This window comes from Bos taurus, chromosome 8, assembly GCF_002263795.3.
Source record: "Bos taurus isolate L1 Dominette 01449 registration number 42190680 breed Hereford chromosome 8, ARS-UCD2.0, whole genome shotgun sequence".
Lineage (NCBI taxonomy): Eukaryota > Metazoa > Chordata > Mammalia > Artiodactyla > Bovidae > Bos > Bos taurus.
The window spans coordinates 50,281,963-50,307,826 of NC_037335.1; positions in this window are offsets into that span (position 1 = coordinate 50,281,963).

Genomic DNA, 25,864 nt, shown 5'->3' on the forward strand with positions numbered 1-25,864 from the left:
CCGGTCCCATCACTTCATGGGAAATAGATGGGGAAACAGTGGAAACAGTGTCAGACTTTATTTTTCTGGGCTCCAAAATCACTGCAGATGGTGACTGCAGCCATGAAATTAAAAGACGCTTACTCCTTGGAAGAAAAGTTATGACCAACCTAGATAGCATATTCAAAAGCAGAGACATTACTTTGCCAACAAAGGTCTGTCTAGTCAAGGCTATGGTTTTTCCTGTGGTCATGTATGGATGTGAGAGTTGGACTGTGAAGAAGGCTGAGTGCTGAAGAATTGATGCTTTTGAACTGTAGTGTTGGAGAAGACTCTTGAGAGTCCCTTGGACTGCAAGGAGATCCAACCAGTCCATTCTGAAGGAGATCAGCCTTGGGATTTCTTTGGAAGGAATGATGCTAAAGCTGAAACTCCAGTACTTTGGCCACCTCATGCAAAGAGTTGATTTACTGGAAAAGACTCTGATGCTGGGAGGGATTGGGGGCAAGAGGAGAAGGGGACGAAGAGGATGAGATGACTGGATGGCATCACTGACTCAATGGATGTGAGTCTGAGTGAACTCCGGGAGTTGGTGATGGACAGGGAGGCCTGGCATGCTGCGATTCATGGGGTCGCAAAGAGCCAGACACGACTGAGCGACTGATCTGAATCTGAATCTGAATTTTCCCAAAAGGCATATAACATCAAAACTTAACTCACACTTTCCTAACTATTCTAAGGAAGCTCACAAGTACAATCTACTGCTGATTTCACATTGAGTTTGTTTCTTTTTTCTTTTTTAATTAATTTTTATTGGAGTATAGTTGCTTTACAATGTTGTGCGTAGTGAGTTTGTTCTCTTAATTGTGTACTATTTTCTAGCATAGATGATACATGAAAATTGCCATGTCCCTTTCATTCCTGGATTATGCCATACTATCAGTATCTGAAATACAAAGTTTGCATTACACAAAGAATATGGGAGCAGACAGGGGAATATTTTAACACAGTTATGATTACCATACTTGATCTCTTGCTGAAATCATTAGCTTGATAACCACTGTTACCCAAAAAAAATGATTTTTTCTATATTCTCTTCCATCCTCTCCTTTATTCAATGTTAGGTAAACTTCAGCTTAAAAATAAATAATTTTAGAGATTTTTTAAATAAGCCCATTCCCTAATCCTGTAATGGGTTTCTTAATTTCCACAAAGTTTATTTTATCCAATTTGGTTTCGTTTCCCCATGTTATTCTCTCAGCCAAGATATAGCTTTCACAAAGCATGCTCTCTTCTTTTTTTCTTTTACTTTCCTTAATAAGAGTTTATGTTTTCTTGTGAATCTGGCTTCCAAATTACCATTATGTCCACAATTCTTAGGGTTGTAGGATATGCGCAAATTTTTTTAGAGCAAATTCTGCTAATATTTAGCAAAACTGGCTATACCATAAGGGCTGATAATTTGTTAAAAGCTCCTTAAAAATAATTCTGACAACTTTTGTCATGAATTCTACATTATTTTTCCCTTTGTGAGGACAACTTTGTATGTAAACAAGCCAGATAATCAACCTGACTCTGTGTACACAAATAAAATTTTGGTTTGTGTAACAGTTTTCACATCTAAAAATATAGCTCAAACATATTTACTGAGATTTACTTGTTTTTCCAGATTTATGGTTTTCAAGACAAGCTTTGAAGGTGATTTATTATAAAATATATAAAAAATCAGAAACACAAAATGAGTTTGTTTTTTAAAAAAAAAAAAAGCTCTGGGTTTTCCTCTTAGATATGGCCTTCTTTCTCCTTACTTTACCACTTCAAACTCTATAATACATTACACTCTCCAAGTTCTTCTTATACTCCTTTTATAAAAACATTTAAATAAAACATCAGATTGCCTCTTGCCTGACCTGGAAGGCCCCAGGCCGATTAATCCCATTCGTATACTATTCCTTTTACAATATGTAGTCAGCTCCTTTGTTAATGGCCAGCTGAGAAGGAGTGATGATAAGTAAAAAGGAAAAAAAAGAAGATTTGCTTCCATTCTCTTCTGGAAAGGAAGAACTGTTTATTTAAGACATAACAGTTTCTCTGCAATTCTCCAGTTTTGTTTGGAATTCTATAGTTAGGCCCGTTTAAGACAAACACTATTTAATAGAATTTAGCTTTATTGAGACCCGGTTTTGAATGGGCAAACCTATCTAGAGGGACACTTTTAGCACATGCCCCTGCCCTTCCCACTATCCCCAGCACCATGGCTCTGTACTGGATGTGTGCTGTCACATTAATAAAGGACATCAAGTCTAATAGAGACGTGCTGGGGTTCTGCAGAGTGTGAATTATTAACTCGGGTGTAGGAGAGAGTATTAAACGAACCTGGGAGGCAGAAGGCACTGTTTAATGCTCTGTTTGTATCTGATTCTTTTCTGTTTTCATACACCAATAGAAACCAGGTAAGAATGCTAACAAGAAATTTTAAATAGATAAGAGAGAATTTTAAACTGTTGCCATCAGTCTCTGCATCTGTCAGTGCACAAAGTAAACAACTTCAAATGAATTAGGCAAAACTGAGAAAGACAAAAGATACAGCAGAGAGGGAAATCAGCACCAGCGCTGTTCCTCTATACTCATTACCAAAGCTCAGTTAGCTAAGCCCTAAACTCATGTGAGACAGAGGCCCAACACCTCCCTTTTATTTCTGTGCCACTTCATAGGAAATCTGAGCGCTTACGAGAAAGATTGGCCTGAAAATACAGACCAATTTTTTTATCACATCACTTTTCTCTTGAAATACTTAATTTTTATAAAATATCCCATCCTTATGGTAAAATGGAATAATCTAGAACAATACCACACAGAAAAGAACATTCTTACTAGGAAAACTAGGGCTAGTCTGGGTGTTTTAATTAAAAAGTTGTTTTAAACTAAGGACTCATAAAAGTAATTCATACCTATCCAAATACTGTAAACATTTCAACTTAAAACATTAAAAAATGTGCATGTGATTGCCGATTGCTACCCCTTTGATGTAGTACCAAAGTTTTTTCCTTCTTATTTTAAAATAAGGCCTACTCACAATATACCTTCCATGATTTTTAGGATCTAGGATCAGCTTTTTTTGAACTTGAATGAGTATTCAAAAGCTGTGAACATCCTTTATAATAAGTAGAACAACTATTCTAAGTGATTATTACTAATGCCCCACTGGTTGAATATTTTGAACACTGTATTTGCTTGTAAAGTAATGTGAATGAACAATTTTCTAGATTTGTAAGATTTTCTTCTCAACTATTTTATAGTTGTGTCATCCACAGTTAAACTGCATTTTTAGCAACATACCTTTATCAAGTCTTTCCCAAAGAATCACCCATTTTCAAAGGAGCAACTATCTTTCTCTTTACACTTCTATTTGATCCATTTGTGAAATAGTAAATTAAATAAGATGAGCAAAACAATAAGTACAATCACTGAAAAAGTTTGAGGATAAACCATGGCTCTTGGTGGTGGGTGCAAGCTCAGTCATCTCCAACTCTTTTCCTACTCCCTAGACTGTCGCCCACCAGGCTCCTCTGTCCATGGAATTTTTCAGGCAAGAATACTAGAGTGGGTTGCCATTTCCTACTCTAGGGGATCTTCCCAACCCAGGGATCAAATCTGCATCTGTTGCATCTTCTGCATTGGCAGGCAGATTCTTTACCACTAGTGCCACCTGGGATGACTCTTGGTAAGCATACAAATAAACTTTAGATGCATTAGATGTCTTAGAAAGCACATACAAGATGCAAGAACTCAGTGAGTCACAGGCCATAATCTATACATCACAGAAGAATGAGAAAGCACTGATCAATCCAGTAGATTAGTTGCCTTGAAGTTAGTTAAGAGAGTATACACTACATTGTCATAGTGGTTAATTGCAAAGATAAAACTTTATATATAATATCTCAGCACATAACATAAGTTTATGAAATTATAAATCTTCTATAAAGAAAAATGAAGTCAGGACTCAACTCACCAGCTGCCTCAAAACTATTTGCTTTGTTCACATGGGAAACTAAACCATAAGTTGATTACTGCTTAACTATTGTTGTTCAAGTTGTGTCCGACTCTGCAGCCCTCGTGGACTGCAGTACATCAGGCCTCCCTGGCCCTCACTATCTCCTGGAGTTTGCCCAAGTTCATGTTCAGTGCATCGGAGATGCCGTCCAGCCATCTCATCCTCTGACACCCACCTCCTTCTGCCCTCGATATTTCCCAACATCAGGGACTTTTCCAATGAGTCTTCCGTTTGCATCAGATGATCAAAATACTGGACCTTCAGCTTCAGGATTGATCCTTCCAGTAAATATTCAGAGTTGATCTCCCTTAAGATTGACTGGTTTGATCTTGCTGTCCAAGGGACTTTCAGGAGTCTTCTCCAGCACCAAAGTTCAAAGGCATTAGTGCTTTGGTGCTCTGCCTTCTTTATGGAGCAGCTCTCACAACTGTACATGACCACTGGGAAGTCCCAGGAAAATAAAGACCGTTTATTTCATGTTTATTGGTACACAGATAGGGTGATTCTTTGTACTAAATGGGTTACATTTATATTTCTAATGTAGAACTAAAATAAAATGTCTATCTGAGTAAAGTCCAGTGACCTCTTTGAGTATAATGAAAAACCCTGATAAGTCAGAATGTACCTGTGGTAGAAAGACTTCTAACCTGACCTTTACCCCCAAGATTCTCAGCCCCAGAGGTTAGCATATGTTCCCCCAGGTATTCAAACAAGTGCTAACCTAGGTACTTCTCTGAAGGCATTTTGTAACCTTAATTAAGGTTCAAAATCAGTTGATCTTATAATAAAAAGATTATCCTTTCAGGAAGATGTCATGTGTATGAAAGTTCAGGACTTGAAGGTCAGGGACAGAGGAGAACTGTTATGCATAAGAAAAAGAAAGGGTAATACAGAGAGGCAAAAAGTTTCTTGAGTGTGGTTGGATGCGAAATGGATTAGAGACCTTATGAGACAGGACTTGAAAATCAAAAGCTGGCAGGCAAAATTGAAAGCAAGGGTTAGGAACAATGGCTATTGCCCAATAGGAATTTTTGTTAGAAGTTGTTAATCAAGTTAAATTTTCTTTTCTACTACTCCATTAAATGTTCAGTAGAATTCTACATCCATTGCCACAACAAATTATCAGTGATTATCTGGGGGTATTGATAATAACATTGTATTTATTTTCATATTTCTTCTCTGCTCAAATTTGCTTCAGTGAACATGCACTAACTTTGTAATCAGAAAGTGTGACAAACATTATTTTATAAAAATCAACTTTGTTTAATTATGGCAGAGTTGAGCTCCTTTTCTGAGGATACAATGGAGTACTGAGTGCTGTTTTATGGGTAGGCTAAGAAGAAAACAAAGGCTGCTCACCAACGATTATTTACATGTGGCTTACAGTTGTTCATGGACATCAAATTAGCCTCTGAACTTCAAGTTTAGTAACTGAGTAGAAATAATTAATTACCAATTTTCCTATACTCTATTGAAATCATTAGCAGAAAATAAAATTGACATAATTCTGATAATATATTCAGATAGACCCTATCAGTTCAGTTTACTTCAGTCACTCAGTCATGTACCATGGACTTCAGCATGCCAGGCTTCCCTGTCCATCACCAACTCCTGTGCCTTACTCAAACTCATGTCCATTGAGTCAGTGATGTCATCCAACCATCTTGTCCTCCATAGTCCCCTTCTCTTGCCTTCAATCTTTCCCGGTATCAGGGTATTTTCTAATGAGTCAGTTCTTCACATCAGGTGGCCAAAGTATTGGAGTTTCAACTTCAGCATCAGTCCTTCCAATTAATATTCAGGACTGATTTCCTTTAGGATAGACTAGTTGGATCTCCTTGCAGTCCAAGGAACTCTCAAGAGTCTTCTCCAACACCACAGTTCAAAAGCAGCAATTCTTCGGCAGTCAGTTTTCTATACAGTCCAACTCTCACATCCATACATGACCACTGGAAAAACCATAGCCTTGACTAAATGGACCTTTGTTGACAAAGTAATGTCTCTTCTTTTTAATATGCTGTCTAGGTTAGTCACAGCTTATCTTCCAAGGAGCAAGCGTCTTTTAATTTCATGGCTGCAGTCACCATCTGCAGTGATTTTGGAGCCCCAAAAAATAAAGTCTGTCACTGTTTCCATTGTTTCCCTATCTATTTCCCATGAAGTAATGGGACCGGATGCTATGATCTTAGTTTTCTGAATGTTGTGTTTTAAGCCAATTTTTTCACTCTCCTCTTTCACTTTCATCAAGAGGCTCTTCAGTTCCTCTTAGCTTTCTGCCATAAGAGTGGTGTCTTCTGCATATCTGCATATTGATATTTCTCCTGGCAATCTTGATTCCAGTTTGTGCTTCATCCAGCTTATAAAGAGGTGATTATCAGTGTGGTACCCAGACTAACAGCATCAGCATCATCTGGGAACTGGAAAATGCAAACACTTAAGATCCACCCCAGATCTACTGAATCAGAAACTCTGAGAGTAGGTTGAGAAATGTGTGTTTTAGTAAGCACACCAGGTGATTTTGATGCATGATCAAGTTTAATAACTGTTGCTAGAGAAGACCCGATCATTGCTACAACCTTACTGCCTGCTTCTGGTCACATACCATTAGGACCATGTAAAAGTTGTCTGTCTTTATCACAATCTTTGTATGTCCATTATGTTACACATAATTCATTCTTTACACATAATTCATTATTTTCCCTTGGGTTTTGTCTCTTCAAAAATATAGATGTGAACATGTTATTGTTGTTCAGTCACTAAGTGGTGTCCAACTCTTTGCAACTCCATGGATTGCAGTATGCCAGGCTTCCTTGTCCTTCACTTTAAAAACCTTCCTTGTCCAGTGAATGATGGTGATGCCTTCTAACCATCTGATCCTCTGCCCTGCTCTTCTCTTTTTGCCCAAAATCTTTCCCAGAATCAGGGTCTTTTTCCAATGAGTCAGCATTTCACACGAGGTGGCCAAAGTATTGGAGTTTCTGCTCCAGCATCAGTCAGTCCTCCCAATGAATATTCAGAGTTGATTTCCTTTAGGAATGACTGGTTTGATCTTGCAGTCCAAGGGACTTTTAAGTCTTCTCCAGTGCCACAGTTCAAAAGTATCAATTCTTTGGCACTCAGCCTTCTTATAGTCCAACTCTCATATCCATACATGACTACTGGAAAGACCATAGCTTTGACTATATGAAAATTTGTCAACAAAGTGATGTCTCTGTCTTTTAATACACTGTATAGCTTTGTAATAGCTTTTCTTCCAAAAATCAAATGTCTTTTAATTTCATGGCTGCGGTAACCATCAGAAGCAATTTTGAAGTCCAAGAAAATAAATTCTGTCACTGCTTCCACTTTTTCCCCATCTATTTGCCATGAAGTAATAGGATCAGATGTCATGATCTTCATTTTTTGAATATTGAGTTTTAAGTCAGCTTTTTCATTCTCCTCTTTCACCTTCATCAAGAGGCTCTGTAGTTCCTTTTCACGTTCTGCCATTAGAGTGGTATCATCTGTCTATCTCAGGTTGTTGATTTTTCTCCCAGCAATCTTGTTTCCAGTTTATGATTCATCCAGCCTGACTTTTAACATGATGTACTCTGCATATAAGTTAAATAAGCAGGGTGACAATATACAGCCTTGACATACTCCTTGCCCAATTTGGAACTAATCCATTGTTCCATGTAAGATTCTTTCTGTTACTTCTTGACCTGCAAACAGGTTTCTCAGGAGATGTAAGGTGGTCTGGTATACTCTTCTCTTTAAGAATATTCTAAAGTTTGTTGTGATCCACACAGTTAAAAGGCTTTAGCATAGTTAATGAAACAGAGTAGACAATTTTTCTGGAATCCCCTTGCTTTCTCTATGATCTGACAAATGTTGGCAGTTGACCTGTGGTCCCTCTGCCTTATCAAAACCCAGTTTGTACATCTGGAAGTTATTGGTTCATGTACTGCTGAAGCCTATCTTAAAGGATTCTGAGAATAAACTTACTAGCATGAGAAATGAGTTCATTTGTATGGTAGATGGAACATTCTTTGACACTGTTTTTATTTAGGATTGGAATGAAAACTATTATTTTTCCAGTCCTGCAGTCACTGCTGAGCTTTCCAAATTTGCTGACATATTGAGTGCAGCACTTTAATAGCATCATCTTTTAGGATTTGAAATAGCTCAGCTGGAATTCCACCCCTTCCACTAGCTTTGTTTGTAGTGATGTTTCCTAAAGCCCACAGGACTTCACACTCTAGGATGCCTGGCTCCAGGTAAGTGACCACACCATCATGGTTATCCAGGTAATAAAGACCTTTCTGTATTATTCTTCTGTGTATTCGTGCCACCTCTTCTTAATCTCTTCTGCCTCTGTTAGGTCCTTACCATTTCTATTCTTTATCATGCCCATCCTTGCATGCAATGTTCCCTTGATATCTTCAATTTTCTTGAAGAGATCTCTAGTCTTTCCAATTCTGTTGTTTTCTTCTACTTCTTTGCATTGTTCATTGAAGAAGGTCTTCTTATCTTTCCCTGCTATTGTCTGGAGCTCTGTATTTAGTTGGGAATATCTTTCTCTTTCTCCCTTGCTTTTTGTGTAAAGCTTCCTCAGACAACTACTTTGCCTTCGTGCATTTCTTTTTCTTTTTGGGGTGGTTTTGGTCACTCCCTCTGTACAATGTTATGAACCTCTGTCCATAGTTCTTCAGGCACTTTGCTTACCAGATCTAATCCCTTGAATCTATTTGCTACCTCCACTGTATAATCATAAGGGATTTGGTTTAGGTCATACCTGAATGGCCAAGTGGTTTTCCCTACTGTCTTTGATATAAGCTTGAATTTTGCAATAATGACTCACAATCTGAGCCACAGTCAGCTCAAGGTCTTGTTTTTCCTAACTGTATAGAACTTTTCCGTCCTTGGCTGAAAAGAATGTAATCAATCTGATTTCGGTATTGACGATCTGGTGATGTCCATATGTAGTCATCTCTTAGATTGTTGGAAAAGGGTATTTTCTGTGCCCAGCATGTTCTCTTGACAAAACTTTGTTTGCTTTGCCCTGCTTCATTTTGTACTCCAACGCCAAACTTGTCTGTTACTCAAGTTAACTCTTGACTTCCCACATTTGCATTCCAATCCCCTTTGATGAAAAAGACCTCTTTTTTGGTGTTAATTCTAGAAAGTCTTGTAGGTCTTCATAGAACAGGTTAACTTCAGCTTCTGTGGCATCAGTGGTTGCAGCATAGACTTGGATTATCATGATGTTGAATAGTTTGCTTTGAAATAAACAGATCATTTCTGCATTTTTGAGATTGCACCCAAGTGTTACATTATGGACTCTTTTGTTGACCTTGAGAGCTACTCCATTTCCTCTAAGAACTTCTTGCCCACAGTAGTAGATATAATGGTCATTTGAATTAAATTCACCCATAGAATAAACCTATTTAGAATTCTATGTTCAAAGTGATATTTTTACAAAAGTCAATAATGTGGTAATATAATTTAATAATTTAAAGATCCAGAATATCTGATTACCCTTGTGATCACATGAATGTATCAGTCTATTTTCTTGACACTTAGTGCAAGCAAGTAGCTTTTGAGAGGAGACAATGGCAATCCTTTTCTTAAGTAAACCCATGTATAAATATCATGGGCTTTCTAAAGACACTTCATTTTCACTTGTTCACTCACACAGCTCTGTTGCTACATTTCTGCAAAGATTAAGGCTACTGTAATAAAATATTTTCTACCAGGACTGAAAAAATCAGCTTATATCATGCCAAATGTCTTATGGACCCATTAATTATAAGGGAAAAAAGGGTAGAAGATAAAATGTGTATGGAACATAAATGTTTAACCACCACATAGAGCTTGAATAATTAATGGAATGATACCCTTTAGTGCAGAGCACCATATCTTTAAAATATAGGAGAATATAAGTGCACTATTTCAATATTTAAGCCAAAGTAAGTGATGTAGTTTCTGCATGTGAACTATATGTCTGGGCAAAGGATTGAACAAATGCTTCATAATAATAAAATGGCTTTTAAATGTGAATTGGTCTCATAAGGCATAAGGATTTCCCTAACCAACACAATTTATTCAGAGTAAGATTAGCAAAGACAATTTCTGAAGCAATAATATTCATTACCTCCACATTTTATAATATTGCTAGTTCAGTGTATCTGAAGTGGTCCAGTGTGTTTAGATTGAACTTTCATCACGTCTAAACAACTTAACTGATAGTTACTTGATAACTCTTTTATGAAGCAGTTTTTTTATTAATGCTTTCATATTTCTGGTTTATGATGCCATTAAAGTCATCATTTGTCACATTAGTAACAGAGAGATTCTTAAAATATCCCTAGCAGCAATTCAGGATGGCTTTTAATGTCAGCATAAATTCCTGTACTACTAAACTAGCTATTTGAAATATTAACAGCGTTGTTTGCAATTTCAAAATATATATGACAACCTAAGTATATGATGTAGATCCCTGGTTCAAGGGAACCCAGTTAGAAAACCTAAAGAAATGAAGCTAAAGTATTTTGGCATGACCTAACATTTGCTTAATAGCAAAGAAAATACAAGGTTCCTCCTTTGGTTGTGCAACAGATTGGTGAAGTTTCTGCCATAGAATTGTGTATTCTCCAAGGGCAAAACAATTTAAAATGGGAAGAGATAAGAAAAATCTAAATTGTCTAGAGTGCTATTCTATAGTGAATCCATCTCAGTTCATAAACTCACAGCTATGGTTTCCAATTTTTTAGAAGCTAAAACACTGTATCAGACATTGTTGTTTTCTCTCCTGGCATTGCATCCTGATTTGGGGACATTTTCTAGAAGGCCATGGATAAGACTTCAGAGATCTAAAATTAGACTGGATTAAATGTGGTTTGCTACCACAGGCTTGTGTACATATGTAACACCATCCTAACACATTTTAGCTGTTCTGTACTTGGAAATAAATGGAGTATTACTGTCATGAACCCCACTGTTGGGCTGCTTTGGAGTCAGGCTTCACATGATGTATGGTTCTGATGTATCTTCAAAATTATTGAGATAATAGAAAAGGGCTTCTTTATTCTTTCATGGATGTGTGAGGACAACAGATCTCATCTTCTAAAAGGATTGACTCTTCACAGAGGGTTAGTTAGCTCTTATTCTTGGTAGATATCTAATGAAAGGTATCTCATAGGTCAATCCATTACCATAGTACTCTGAGGTAGCTTTATGTTTGTAAAATGGAGACCTAACAGGAAAATGCTCATTTGTTATTCCACTATCCTTCCTTGGATTGTAGAGTGCTGCTCTTGAAATATCTATCATTTAATCACAAAGAGCATCACAGTAATATAAAAAATGAGCACTGAATTAGAAATCAGAAAGTTCTTGTTTCCAAACCCAGCCATGCCCCTTAGTAGTTGCATATGCTTAGAAAGAAAAAGAAAGTGAAGTCGCTCAGCTGTATCCGACTCTTTGTGACCCCATGGACTGTAGCCCACCAGGTTCCTCCATCCATGAGATTTTCCAGGCAAGAGTACTGGAATGGGTTGCCATTTCCTTCTCTAGGGGATCTTCCCAACCCAGCGATCGAATCTGTGTCTCCTGGATTGTAGGCAGACGTTTTATCATCTGAGCCACCAGGGAAGTCATACACTTGGTCAACCTTTAAATCTTGCTGACCTTATTCTCTTCAATTTATAATTACTAGAAATATCTGTTTTATCTACTGCAAAATGTAATTAATATAAAAATACTTGGAAATATAAAATATGTGAAACCAGGGCTACTAATTAAACCATACCTGACATTTCAAAATGCTACTTTATTATATAGCTATTCTGCCTTGAAATTATTTGTCAGTTGTGAAATTGATCTGTATATTATCATTATTAAAGCTTTTACTTTTTAAATGTGCTTTTGGACATGGTATTAAAACAGGAAAAGAGTGTCATGATCAAAATTTTCATGCCTGACTACACCAAGTTATTCCTCTTTCTGAAAGTGCTATGTTGAAATAAACTGTTTGTTGTCATCACTGTGAAAGGACTCTGAAATATTTTTTTGTTGAAGAATTCATTTATCCATTGGAAATGTATCATAATTCTCAGTGGTATAAGCCTTAACTAGCTCTAGATGTTAAGTGGACCCATGAGGAGTAGGGTTTTCATGACCAAGAGACCAAATAATTACTAGCAATTATGAAGAGAAATGGTCATCACAATTTTTCACCCATCTGTATCAATCAAGGTTCGTTGGTGAACAAGAACCAATAGGATGTGTGTATGTGTGTGTTGAAAGTGTATACACACACACACACATACACATATAGGGAGAAGAGAGAGAGTATAATTTACCATGAGGCTCTGTTTCCTTGTCTTTAGTTTCTAGAGCTGCCTGTATTCCTTGGCTCATGGCCCCTTCATCCATCTTCATGGTCAGCAATGTGACATCCCTCTGTGCCTTCTTCTAGGCTCACATTCTCTCTGACCACAGCTGGGAAAGGTGCTCCACTTTTAAGGACTCATGGTTAGACTGAACCCTTCCACATAATCCAAGATAATATCCCATCCAGAGGTTCTTAACCTTAATCGCATCTGCAAAGTCTCTTCTGCCATCCAAAATAACACATTCAGTCACTATGGATTAATATGTGGACATTTTTGAGGGTCATCATTCTGTCTACCTAATGTTATAAAATTATTTTAGAAATATATGTTGATAAAAAAAAATCTTCTTACTTTTCAGCAAAGTGGCTTGTACAGTATTAGCTCGTTCAACTGGGAAAAATAGAGAAAAAAATCTATGTGTTTCCATATGATACTTAGAACCAAGAACATATTCAAATTTAAAAAATAACAAAATTACAGCATTAACTATATATCCTAATCAATATCCTTTCTTAATTACTAACAAAGCAGCTTGTATTATAATTGAAGTTCATTTGTCTTCATTTTAAAAAATATATTTTCTGCACAGTTGTGGCTCGATAATTAAAACACTGTGTTCAGGGACCATCTCCTTCTAAATCAGAGTCATTATTGTCTGGTGAAGTCATTAACTTGGATTAATTGGGTCACAGTGGTATAAAAAAATGTGGATGACTTCCAGCTTTTAGGAGAGCATTGAGAAACTAGTTCTGTTATATTTAGAGTAATATAAATTTAAGCTCCATGAAGTCAAGTGCTGTATTTTATCTGGTTCACTTCTAGGGCAGTGCCTATTACAGAGTAAATATTGAGTATTTAAACATTTTTGAAGGAAAAGTTCAGTTCAGTTCAGTTCAGTCATTTAGTCGTGTCCGACTCTTTGCAACCCCATGAATCACAGCACGCCAGGCCTCACTGTCCATCGCCAACTCCAGGAGTCCACCCAAACCCATGTCCATTGAGTCGGTGATGCCGTCCAACCATCTCATCCTCTGCTGTCCCCTTCTCCTGCCCTCAATCTTTCCCTGCATCAGGGTCTTTTCCAATGAGTCAGCTCTTTGCATCAGGTGGCCAAAGTATTGGAGTTTCAGCTTCAACATCAGTCCTACCAATGAACACCCAGGACTGATCTCCTTTAGAATGGACTGGTTGGATCTCCTTGCAGTCCAAGGGACTCTCAAGAGTCTTCTCCAACACCACAGTTCAAAAGCAACAATTCTTCAGTGCTCAGCTTTCTTTATAGTCCAACTCTCACATCCATACATGACCACAGGAAAAACCATAGCCTTGACTAGACGGACCTTTGTTGACAAAGTAATGTCTCTGCTTTTTAATATGCTATCTAGATTGGTCATAACTTTCCTTCCAAGGAGTAAGCGTCTTTTAATTTCATGGCTGCAATCACCATCTGCAGTGATTTTGGAACCCAAAAAAATAAAGTCAGCCACGGTTTCCACTGTTTCCCCATCTATTTGTCATGAAACAACGAACAACTAAATGAGTCACTATATTGACCGAGAGGTATAGAGGTATTTGGGAACCTAGAAAAAGTTAAGAAGAAAGGTAAAGTATTATTTGAATGTTTCACATTAATCCAATTTGCAAGAGACTAATGGTGATTTTTTTATTGCCCCTTACCTAAGAGCATGGTGACCAATTTGGAAATTTTAACTCACAATAGATTTGAATCTGATGTACATACAGAACTAGTAGTTACTTCAGATCACTCATCCTCTTTTCTTGCTTATTGATTGTTCAGATACATGCTAAAAAATAATTAGAATATCTTACCAGGCTCTAGAAATGATTAAGCACATACATGTAACTGGATCAAATAAAAAGTTTCTCTGAAGCTCTCATGATAGATACTGAAAGAAACACAGTTTTCCCTTGTAAAAGAGAGCCATGCCATATGAGGGAAAGTTCTTTGAACTTCATGGAAACCAAATGCTTGCTGACTTTAAAAAAGCACTAACTTCTAAAGTGGACCAATCATACTCTCAAAAATAGGCTTACCAATTCCTAAAATGCCCCTTTCTTTCAACTCTACACCATTATCCTTCCCTCTAAAGCAAATTTTGTGAAGAGCAAATTCTTGGAAGAGTAGAACTAAATCCCACCAAGGTCTTAAGAGAACTTGAAGTAAAAATGCCCTGCAGCAAAACTCTTTGCTTGGTACCAGCTGATATTGAAGCAGAAGTTGCAATGATGTGGCCTTTTTCTTACTCAGTAAGGTGTTTTACTAACTTTTCTTAATTGCACTCTGACTGAATAACATGCCCCTTTAGTATTTGATTGTCTACAGAATGAATATGACCATACACCAACATGATTCATTTACTGTGAAGTTCCGTCAACGTATTAAGCACTTAAAAAACACACAGTCATTCACCTAGCTTTTTACATCAGCCCCACAGTTAAGCCATTAATATGCCAAAATAAGGAGATAGTTGGAAAGGAATTAAATAACTTGATAAAGAGGGTTCAGAAACTAGGAATGAACTCAAGCTTGACGAACTAGGAATAAACTCAAGCTTATTAACCAAACTAAATGTCCTAAAAAGAGACTGGAAAAGAAATATTATAAAGAGGAAGGACAGTTTTCTGAGATGATCATTAGGCATGATTTGTCTCACATGCCTGATGTATTTGGAATCTCTAGACATTATTATATTTAATATCAAGAGTGACAATCATCTATTGCAACAATCATCTATTGCATGTAGATAATCAGACAACATGGATAATTTTTCTTTTAACTTTGCCTTATTGAGATGTTTTATGCCTCCATACTGATTATACCATAAGGAGCCCAGAATGTAAAGACACAAATATTTTTAAAAAATCTTTTTTGTGTGTTTCTCCCAAGAGAAAAACTGCCATCATCAGCAAAGTAACTCTCTAGTTGCATTCTAATCTATACCCTTACAAGCACAGAACACTAGCAAGGAAGAAAACATGGTGGAAATACTGAAATGGATATAGAAAAACATGAATGCATGAAAATAACTGTCCATATGTGGCTTATTCAAGACTTTTTTTCTGTTATTTTACCCAACTGTGATTTTCTCTCTGATATGCTGGTAGTATTTACAAACTTTAAAGATGAAGAAATGAACTCCTTCCTGAACATATCTTCATTTACTCTGAATGCCCCAGCATAGAAGTATTTAGAAAATTCAAAGGGCAAGTTCCCATGAGAAATATATGAATTTTTTTCTATATAAAACAATGTCATACTTTTTCTTTCTCTTGAATCAAGTAGTACTTCACTCAGGCAGTCTAAATAAAAAAAAGATCATAAATACACATTGAAGTTTTGACTGGGAAAAATGCCTTGGGGTATATTATTTACACCAATGTGTATATACCACATTATGCAATTGCATAAAAGATAAACATACAATACTTTAAAAGTGTGCTGCTGTCTCCTGCTGCTGCTGCTGCTGCTAAGTCGCTTCAGTTGTGTCTGAATCTGTGCGACCCCATAGATGGCGGCCCACCAGGCTCCCCCGCCCCTGGGATTCTCCAGGCAAGAACACTGGAGTGGGTTGCCATTTCCTTCTCTAATGCATGAAAGTGAAAAGTGAAAGAGAAGTCGCTCAGTCATGTCCGACTCTTTACGACCCCATGGACTGCAGCCCACCAGGCTCCTCCGTCCATGCGATTTGCCAGGCAAGAGTACTGGAGTGGGGTGTCATTGCCTTCTCCAATTGTGATCTCTAATCAAACATTAACTTTTCCCCATACTTAAAGATCTATAAAATGAACATATAGGTACTATATTTACTGAAAAATATCTGTTTATAAGTGGAACCACGTAGTTTGAACTCACACTTTTCAACAGCCAACTGTACATACAATGGAATAATATTCAGCATTAATTAAAACAAAGAGTGAGATTCTGATACATGCTATGAAATGGATGAACCTTAAAGACATTTTATTAAGTGAAATAAGCCAGTCATATAAAGACATTGTATTAGTTCACTTAGAGGAAGTACCTAGAGCAATCAAATTCATAGAGACAGAAAGTAGAATAGTGAGGACCAACTTAGAGAAGAGGGAATGGGGAGTTAATGTTTAATGACTTGGGGTTTCCCAGGTGGCACTAATGGTAAAAAAAAAAAAAAGAAAGAAAAACCACCTGTCAATGCAGGGACAAAAAGATGCAGGTTTGATTCCGGGGTCAAAAAGATTCCCTGGAAAAGGGCACAGCAACCCACTCCAATATTCTTGCCTAGAGAATCCCATGGTCATAAAAGCCTGGCCAGCTACAGTCCATGGGGTCACAAAGAGTCTGACACTACTGAAGTGATTTAGCACGCATGCACTGGTTCAGATTTGGCAAAATGAAAATCTTCTGTGGATGGATATTGGTGATGATTTCATAACAATGTGAAAATACCAAATGCCACTAAACAGTACACTTAATTAAAATGGTAAATTTTATGTTATGTACATTTTATCACAGTAAAAGAAAAAAGATGCTATTTTTTTGTAAGGGGACTGGTAAATTTTATTCACTAAATTAAAAATACATATATAAATAAACACACTAAAGCCAAGAAAAGTCAGAGAGATTAAGAGAAAATATGTGCCATACACATAACCCAGAAAATCAGTACCTCAAACATACGAAGAATTTATATTTAACAATAAAAAATAAGTGTAAAATGTGCATAAGCTGTTAACAGAAAAAGTCACTATCACAGAAGATGTTCAAACATCCCATATCAAAAGTTGAGTCACCTCAGGTTTGTTCTCTATGTCTGTGTCTCTATTTCTGTTTTACAAATAAGATCATTTATACTGGTTTTCTAGAGTCCATATCTATGCATTAATATGTGATAGTTATTTTTCTCTGACTGACTTCACTCTGTAGGACAGTCTATGTGTCCATCCACATCTCTACAAATGATTCCATTCATTTTTTCTGGCTGAGTCATTTTCCATGGTACATGTGTACCACATCTTCTTAAATGTATGGATACCAAAGAGGAGAATGGGTAGGGAAAGAAAGGATGAACTGGGAGCTTGAGATTGACATATAGATACTATTGATTCTGTGTATAACATAGATAAATAATGAGAACCTATTGTATAGCTCAAGAAACCCTACTCAATGCTCTATGGTGACCTAAATGGAAAGGAAATCCTAAAAAGAGGGGATATATGTATACATATAGCTGATTCACTTTGCTGTATGGTAGAAACTAACACAACATTGTAAAGCAACTATATCCCAATAAAAATGAATTTACAAAGATTAAAAATAAAAGTAAATAAACCAAAAGAGCACTTGATTAAAAAAAAAAGCATTGATCCATCTTACATAAGAAAATAGACAGGAAAATATTTTTTAAAATGTTGTGTCACCTCAGGCATAATCAGTTAAAATGTAACACTATTTCACATACAAATGATAATATTGTGAAGGAATTAAACCAGTATCTTTTTTATTTTTTCTGTTTTTATTGGTAAAAGGTACATAATATAAAATTTATCATTACTCAATCTTTGTTAAAAGAAATATTTTTTCTTGATATCCAAAGCCTAGCTTTGTGATTTTTTTTTCTAAATCATTATTTTAAAGAAAACAGAGAGCTCTTCCCTTTACTCTTTCTTTTCCTCTCCTTCACTTCTAGAACAATTTATCCCAAAAGCCATTACTTGGGTTCAGCAATGTAAGTATTTACATGGACAGAGGGATAGAGATACAGCGTGCTGTAGAAGACGTCACAGTTGGATCCAAGTAAAGAGGGTGTCCATGTGGGAGGAGCAGGTTTGTATCATCTTACTGTTGTCACCAAGATCAGATGCTCACATAGTAGAGAGGGAGCCAAGGAAGGTAGTTAGCAATGGAGACTGTCCACTGTGGTGTACTAGAGTTTCAAGAGGTACAGAGGCTCTGTGCTGGAGGACAATCTGGTATAAGATACTAGAACCTGGATGCATCTGAAGAGGCATTGTGCTGTGGGTGTTTGAGCCTCAGGGACATTCTCCTGCGGCTCCTGTGCAGGAGGAGGAGATGTCTTAGTGTAGAGTATTAGACCCAGCTGCGATGAAGAGGGATAAGACAGTGATGGGAGTTCAATTACATATAGGAGAACTGAACAAATAAATAAATATATTAAGGACAGTGGAAGCAAGGTTTCTTGCAAAAAAAAAAAAAGAAGAAGAGTTACAATAATAAAACTCTAACTCTATAGAACTGGACTTAAAATAGAAATATCAGTGTAAAACCATTGATTTCAATACAAACAGATAAAGTCAAAATAAGAAGAAATGTGAATGTGCATGTACACATACTTTCTATATTTATCTACTGAGAAGGTCTGGGAAGAGTGACATTCCAACACAAAAGTATGGCTAGTGCCCAGACTTAGGCTCTAAATGTCATTCTCCAGTAAAAGGAACCAGGACTCCTTGGAAGTGGCTGCTTCTTGGTCTAGAGGAGGAAAATATAACACGAGCCTGGTATATCATTGTGCCAGACAGCAAGGAAGCAATCAAATAATAAAAAGAATTCATTGAGAAAATGAATAAAAGTGAAAGCCAGCTTCAAACAGGTACCATAATTTGGAAATGACTTGAAAGGCATGAAATTAAAATAATTACAATAACAGTTTATAACTCTAGTATTCTTGCCTGGAAAATTCCATGTACAGAGGAGCCTGGTAGGCTACAGTCCATGGTGTTGCAGAGTTGGACACAATTGAGTGACTAAGCATGGCACAGTATACATAAATATAAAATCAGGTAAATAATAGGATACTTACACAGTCTCAAAGCATCTTATCAAAAAATATTAATCACAAAAGGAAAATGTGTGAAGAAGCCTTAGAAGACACCACCTTAAATAAAAATGAAAGTGAAACTCATGACTACTCTTTGCAACCCCATGGACTATATAGTCCATGGAATTCTCCAAGCCAGAATACTAGAGTGGGTAGCCTTTCCCTTCTCCAGGGGATCTTCCCAACCCAGGGATCAAACCCAGGTCTCTTGCATTGCAAGCAAATTCTTTATCAGCTGATCTACAGGGGAAGCACAAGAATACTGGAGTGCGTAGCCTATCCCTTCTCCAGCGGTTCTTCCCAACTCAGGGATTGAACTGAGATCAAATTTAATAGATCACTAGAACAAATCAAAATCATGTATATACCTAATAGGATGCAATGAGTAAATATGAGACAAAACCAAATCGAGGTCATTCTCCAAAAATATTTGGTTTATGCCCTTCAAATGTTTCAACATAAAAAAGCTGTAGCAGGCTGAATAGTGTCTCTCAAATATGCCCACATCCTAATCCCCGGAGTCTGTGCATGTTACTTAACATGGCAAAGGGATTAAGTTAAGGATCTTGAGATCAGAACTTTGTCCTGGATTATCCCAACACAACAATCCTTCTAAGAGGGACCTATGAGCAGCTGAAATCAGAGGAGAAGGTGATATGACAGAAGCAGAGATAGGTGTGATGCACATTAAACACAGAGGAAGGGGCCATAAACCAAGGAATACAGGAGGTCACCAGAAGCTGATAAGTAAGTTCTGAGAAAGGCATGGGTTGGACATAAAAATGTGGGTGTCACTGACATATTATATGTATAAATTATGATGGTATATAGAAAAGAAATAAGAATGAATTCTCAGCATAAGACATAGTTGGGGATCTTTTCTCAGTGCTGAAAGATCCAGTGATCAGACAATTCCCTGGCTCTAAGATGAAATATCTGAGAAGGCAATGGCACCCCACTCCAGTACTCTTGCCTGGAGAATCCCATGGATGGAGGAGCCTGGGGGGCTGCGGTCCATGGGGTCACTGAGGGTCGGACATGACTGAGCGACTTCACTTTCACTTTTCACTTTCATGCAGTGGAGAAGGAAATGGCAACCCACTCCAGTATTCTTGCCTGGAGAATCCCAGGGGCCGGGGAGCCTGGTGGGCTGACGTCCATGAGGTCGCACAGAGTTGGACACGACTGAAATGACTTAGCAAGATGAAATATAAAATGGAGGTAGAAAGTGGGGGAGCAGAGGTTTTATATTAGGGAAAAAAAAGAGAAAGGACCTATATGTTACATTCAACGTTACACACTTTAAACATGAAGTTTTAGAGACAAAGAGACAATTATCTCATGTGAACATATAACATTAAGTGAAAAAAAAAAACAGGATAAAAACCTAAATGTACATCATGATTTCAGTTGATTATATATATATGTATCATATATGAGTTTGAGTATGTGTATGTAAATATTATAATTCAGATATACTTCAATCTAATGTGTAGAAAGTTGACATTTAATTTTGCTATCAGAAATGAATTCTTTTTTGAATTCTCATTTCTGTATTATAGCAGAAAAACTATTTTGTTTTCTGATATTTTAGTCCCTTCTAATTTAAATGTTTTTCTCTTTCAAATAAATATTTATTATAAGTATTACTTTTATATCATTATTTGCTACATTTTCTCTAAATTTTCCCTACTGCCAAATATAACCTCCCCAATTCCGAGAAGAATTTTTTTCTGACATAATAACATGTAATATTAATAATCAAAAGAAATTTTAAATGGGTCAAAATGCCTGCCCTATCTTCCAAAGTTGTCACAAGGATTTTAAAATGCAATGAGTACTAAAATTTTAGAAAACTATAATATATGCTTCAAATAAATTCTCATCTTTTCAGTTCACTGGGATGCACTAAACAATTATTTTAATTTCTGGTTATGTTTTAAAGACCAATAATGAATATTGTACATATTTATGTCCATGTGTAAAAATCTGCTTATGTGAATAAAAATGCATTTCTTTGTGTAAGATCAATCAAAAAAATGTGGAGTTTCTCTCTGGGAATGGCTATATCAGAAAAAGTCTAAGGAAAGGAGACATGGCAGTGTGTAGTTTTAAAATGATTACAAGATAATACTGATACATGTCTCATCCCCTCTACCTACCCAGATTATGAATGACTTCTCCCTGTTATCTACATTTTATTATTCTACCAAATTAGATCACCAGAAGAAACATGACTGAACTGTATTATCTCAGTCCCTGTAGAAGTGTCTTTACTACTATGATTTCATTTTATATCATTGTTTACTCTAATAAAGAGCGATGTAGAGATATTTCTGCATCTGCCATAAAACCGCTAAGTATACTGCCATGACTTTATTAAATGCCCTTTAAAATCCCAAATGCTAGTTTTCCCCCTAGAATTTAATAGCAAAAACAGTTTATCTCTGCTGAAGAATCAGTCTTCTTCCATTTATCAGACACTGATAACTAGGTAATCTGTCATCTTTCCCTCTTTCCTTTGGCTTTCAGGAGACAGATTAAATTTCAGGCTTAATTACAGAAATGTCTCATAATTTATTTTCCTCTATTTGTTTCCCCTTATATCTTTTACATAATTTTTAATCTTTAGCTTTCATTTAGCTAATTAGTATTATAGCATTTTAGAGACAATTTTAAAGAAGATGAAGTATAAACTACAAAAACAAATTTAGAAAAGTTGTGGCCCAGAAAAATCTCAGTAAATAAGTGAAGCAAGGGGAAAAAGTAGAGCTCGGATCAGGGCCTCAGTGGATGAGGGATCACTTAAGGAATGAGGCAGGGATGAACACTGAACCTCTTTTTCAGTGAGGATGAGGAACAGGAGAGAAGGTCAGCACTAGAGGATAGGTTTGATACAGCAACCCAGGCAACTCCATAATTCTTGATAAACAATGAATGAAAGCAGGGAATGAAAGATAGTAAGCTCAGAAAGGAAGTCTGAAATTTTCCCAGAGAGAAAAATAATTTTAGCAAAGCCCATGTGGTTTTCCCTGAAGATTGTCATGTTCCAGGCAGAGCTCCTTGGAGGATAAGGGAGCCTATCTGGTATAAAAGAGAACCTGTCCCTATATAGCCTACATCATTAGAATGCAGACCACTCAAATGCAAGTTACCTCTTTGTTGAACTATACCCCCACCACCAGCCTGGTAGAAGCTATCTCTGTGAAAGTCTATTTAAAGAACTCAGTAATGTATAGAAAAGAAGCAAATAAATTTCTTTGGTATTAGAGATCTGTATGCTTTTCATTAACTCCTGGAACAACTGTAAATTTAGATCGTTATCAGACATAATACAAAAGGTATTGTTATGACCATTTCTTTGGGGTTAACACATACCAGTTCTGTGAATTTGGTAGATCCCTCTGACCATCCCCAGTGAAGGCTGTCTGCAATACCTGTGGCCTTAACATGGAAATGTGGCCAATAATTAGTGCCAGTAAACTGTATTTCTCAAAAGAGGCTCAGTCTCCATTGCTGCTGCTGCTGCTAAGTTGCTTCAGTCGTGTCCAACTCTGTGCGACCCCAGAGAAGGCAGTCCACCAGGCTCCCCCGTCCCTGGGATTCTCCAGGCAAGAACACTGGAGTGGGTTGCCATTTCCAGTCACCATTACAAGATGACAAATAAGCAGTGCTCATATCTACAAAACTCCTGACTATGAACTGTACAATACTACAAAGGCTTTATGGAAAACTATGTGCTGTCACTCAGTTGTGTCCAGCTTTTTGTGACCCCAGGGACTGTAGCCTGCCAAGCTCCTCTGTCCATGGGATTTTCCACACAAGAATACTAGAGTGGGTTGCCATTTCCTTCTCTAGGGGATCTTCCCTACCCAGCGATTGAACCTGCATCTTCTGTTTCCTGAATTGGCAGGCAGATTCTTTACCACTGACCCACTTGGGAAGTCTGGCAAACTCTAGTAATTAACATAGTGGCAATAAACTCTCATCATTTTATCATGTTCATTATGGATAGAGATTCTGGTTTCAAAAATTTTCAGTGTCCTTTCTTACCATTCCAGATAGCCAAAGAGTCTTCTGAGCATTACACTATATATTTTATTATTTTTTATTTTGTGTAATAATGGAAATTTTATAGATTAATATACTGCTAAAATTATTTATATAGTATACCTTGCCTGAAGGAAAAAAGTTTATTTTTCCCCCAGATCATTGGAAAAGAGGAAACCAAGGCAGCTGTATACTATATATGTTTAGAGATTGCCTGTCTCTTACTTAAAGGAAATCATAACAAATTTTAAAGGTGGCAGAGGCATTAATTTTTTTAGTATGTTTCTGATAGATCTTGTTGTTAGTAAACAAAAGCCAAAAAGAGATGTAGCAGCAGTTGAACACAAATAGTTGCTTTAAAACCACAAAACACACTAAATAGATCCCATAACATTATGCACATGCATATCTTGTTTTGTGTTAAAGTTTAGTAGGACTACTATTACAATTACTGAATGTAGAAATAACAATGAAACTGCATATGAAACCCTTATTCAACACTTTGCTTTGCTCTCCCTTTTCTTTGAGTAAATCTGACATTATAAGCATAACTGGTTCTCTGTGGACCTCTTAAATAATTTAAAGATGCTGAGCCTCATATTCTACAACCCAAAGGTGCTGACATTATTTTAAATTAGGTTTTTACACTTAAAACGTATTGAAGTGCATTTGGGGGAGATGAAGTTTTGCTACCTGTGCTTTTTTTGTTGTTGTGAGAACAGTGTTCAGCAGTTAGAATTGGAATAAAATAATATCTCCATGGTTTGTTTTTAATTCTTTACCTCCAGTCAAATGACATGACCTAGGGTAACACACATACAACAACCTGGTAATTTCAGAAAAATGGTTTGTTTTTAATTCTTTTCCTCAAGTCAAATGAAATAAGCCAGAGGTAACACACATATGACAACCTGGTAATTTTAGAATAAATTCTGAATGCAAAGAGAGTTGCTCACATCAAGTGAAAAATAGCAAAACCTAAACATTTTCTAAGAAAAGTAATAGTGTTCTTATTGAGTCTTACTATCCGATGAATTTGGATTTTGCTACAATTCAGAAGATGTCTGTGGTACACATATATGTAAGGGATCTTTGAAATGCCAATATGTGGTCATTTCTTTACCCCATGGCCCCAGTTTTAATGGAGTTCAGCTGGCTGAACAGTCTGAAACCTAACAAGTGTAGTCTTTTTGTCGGCACCTTCATCTCTTTCCACACAGAGAGAGAATGTCAATTCCATCCTATTCCCACATATAACTGCCACACATGGTTTTTAAGTCCCTAGGTTGTATGTATCTGGGTCAGAGGCAAAGCTCAAAGTTGAACTATGGCTTCAGACACGGCTTGGCCTCAATCAGAATTTTCCTTATGTGATCAGGCATGTTCCCAGTTGCCACGCAATGCAAGTTGGCAAGGGAGAAGGGGAGTTTTTTAAAAAAGGAAAAAAATTCAAGAAATGGGCACCTGGCCAAGTTTTATAGACTGAAAATTGGAGCCCCTGAGAGAAACAAATGTTTGGAACTGCTAACCCTTCTGCCCTATCATATTCCAACTCAATCAGATGGTCACACCCATCACTGCCAAAATATGCCATGTTATTGAGCACAGAGACAGGTTTCCAGCCTCACAGGATATAGGATCGTGTGCTGGGGATTCATATGAGTTCACAAGAAAGGTTCTTCATTTGCTTGTACCTGATGCCGAGGTTTCTAATGACTCCTTTTCTAAGCCACTATTCTAGATTTTATTTCCCAGGGAATTTTAGATTCTATTCTCACCTAACTTTACTTATTACATTTTACTTGCATGAATCAAATTCAGGGTCACTAAACACAGGTTCAATATCCAACAAAAACTATGTCCCAACTTTTTGCTGTGTAACCAACTTAATTATTCCAAAGCTTAATGGTAACAAGAGAACAACCAGTTTAGTATATTCACTGTTCCCATGGAGGAATTCAGACAGGGACTAAAAGGGGTGGATTGTGTCTCCACCTTACCGTCAACTGGGAAGACTCAAACAGTCAGGGATGATACACAAGTGAGGTTTGAAGACCAGAGAACCTGTATGTGACCTATACAAGGTTCTAACAATACAGAGGCCTCAGGGAAGTCAGACATGGAACTCAGGGCTCTAAGAGCAAGAATTCAAGGGATCAAAGATGAACATTCATCGCTTTTTATGACCTAACTCAGATATAAAAGAATGTCAATTCTGTCATGCTTTTTATTGGTTGAAGCCAACATAGGCCCACTCAGATTCAAGTTAAGGGAACACAGAACCAAAATGTGGATTCAAAGAATGTTCAAAATTTTTCAGTCATGCTTTAAAACTACCAAAATCTACATATTAATGTGAATCTTTTTATACATTTTTCTCTCTTCATGCATTATTTCTGTAAACTGCCTATTCACATAGTTGCTCATTATTATCACTAATTGTTTATCACTCATTGATTATTGGAATCTTTATACTTTTTATTCTAAATTTTTGAGAGTGAGATGAATGCAAGCATCTTCTCTTTGTATTTTAAGTTAGTTTGTGATATCTTTTCTGGTATTGTCAA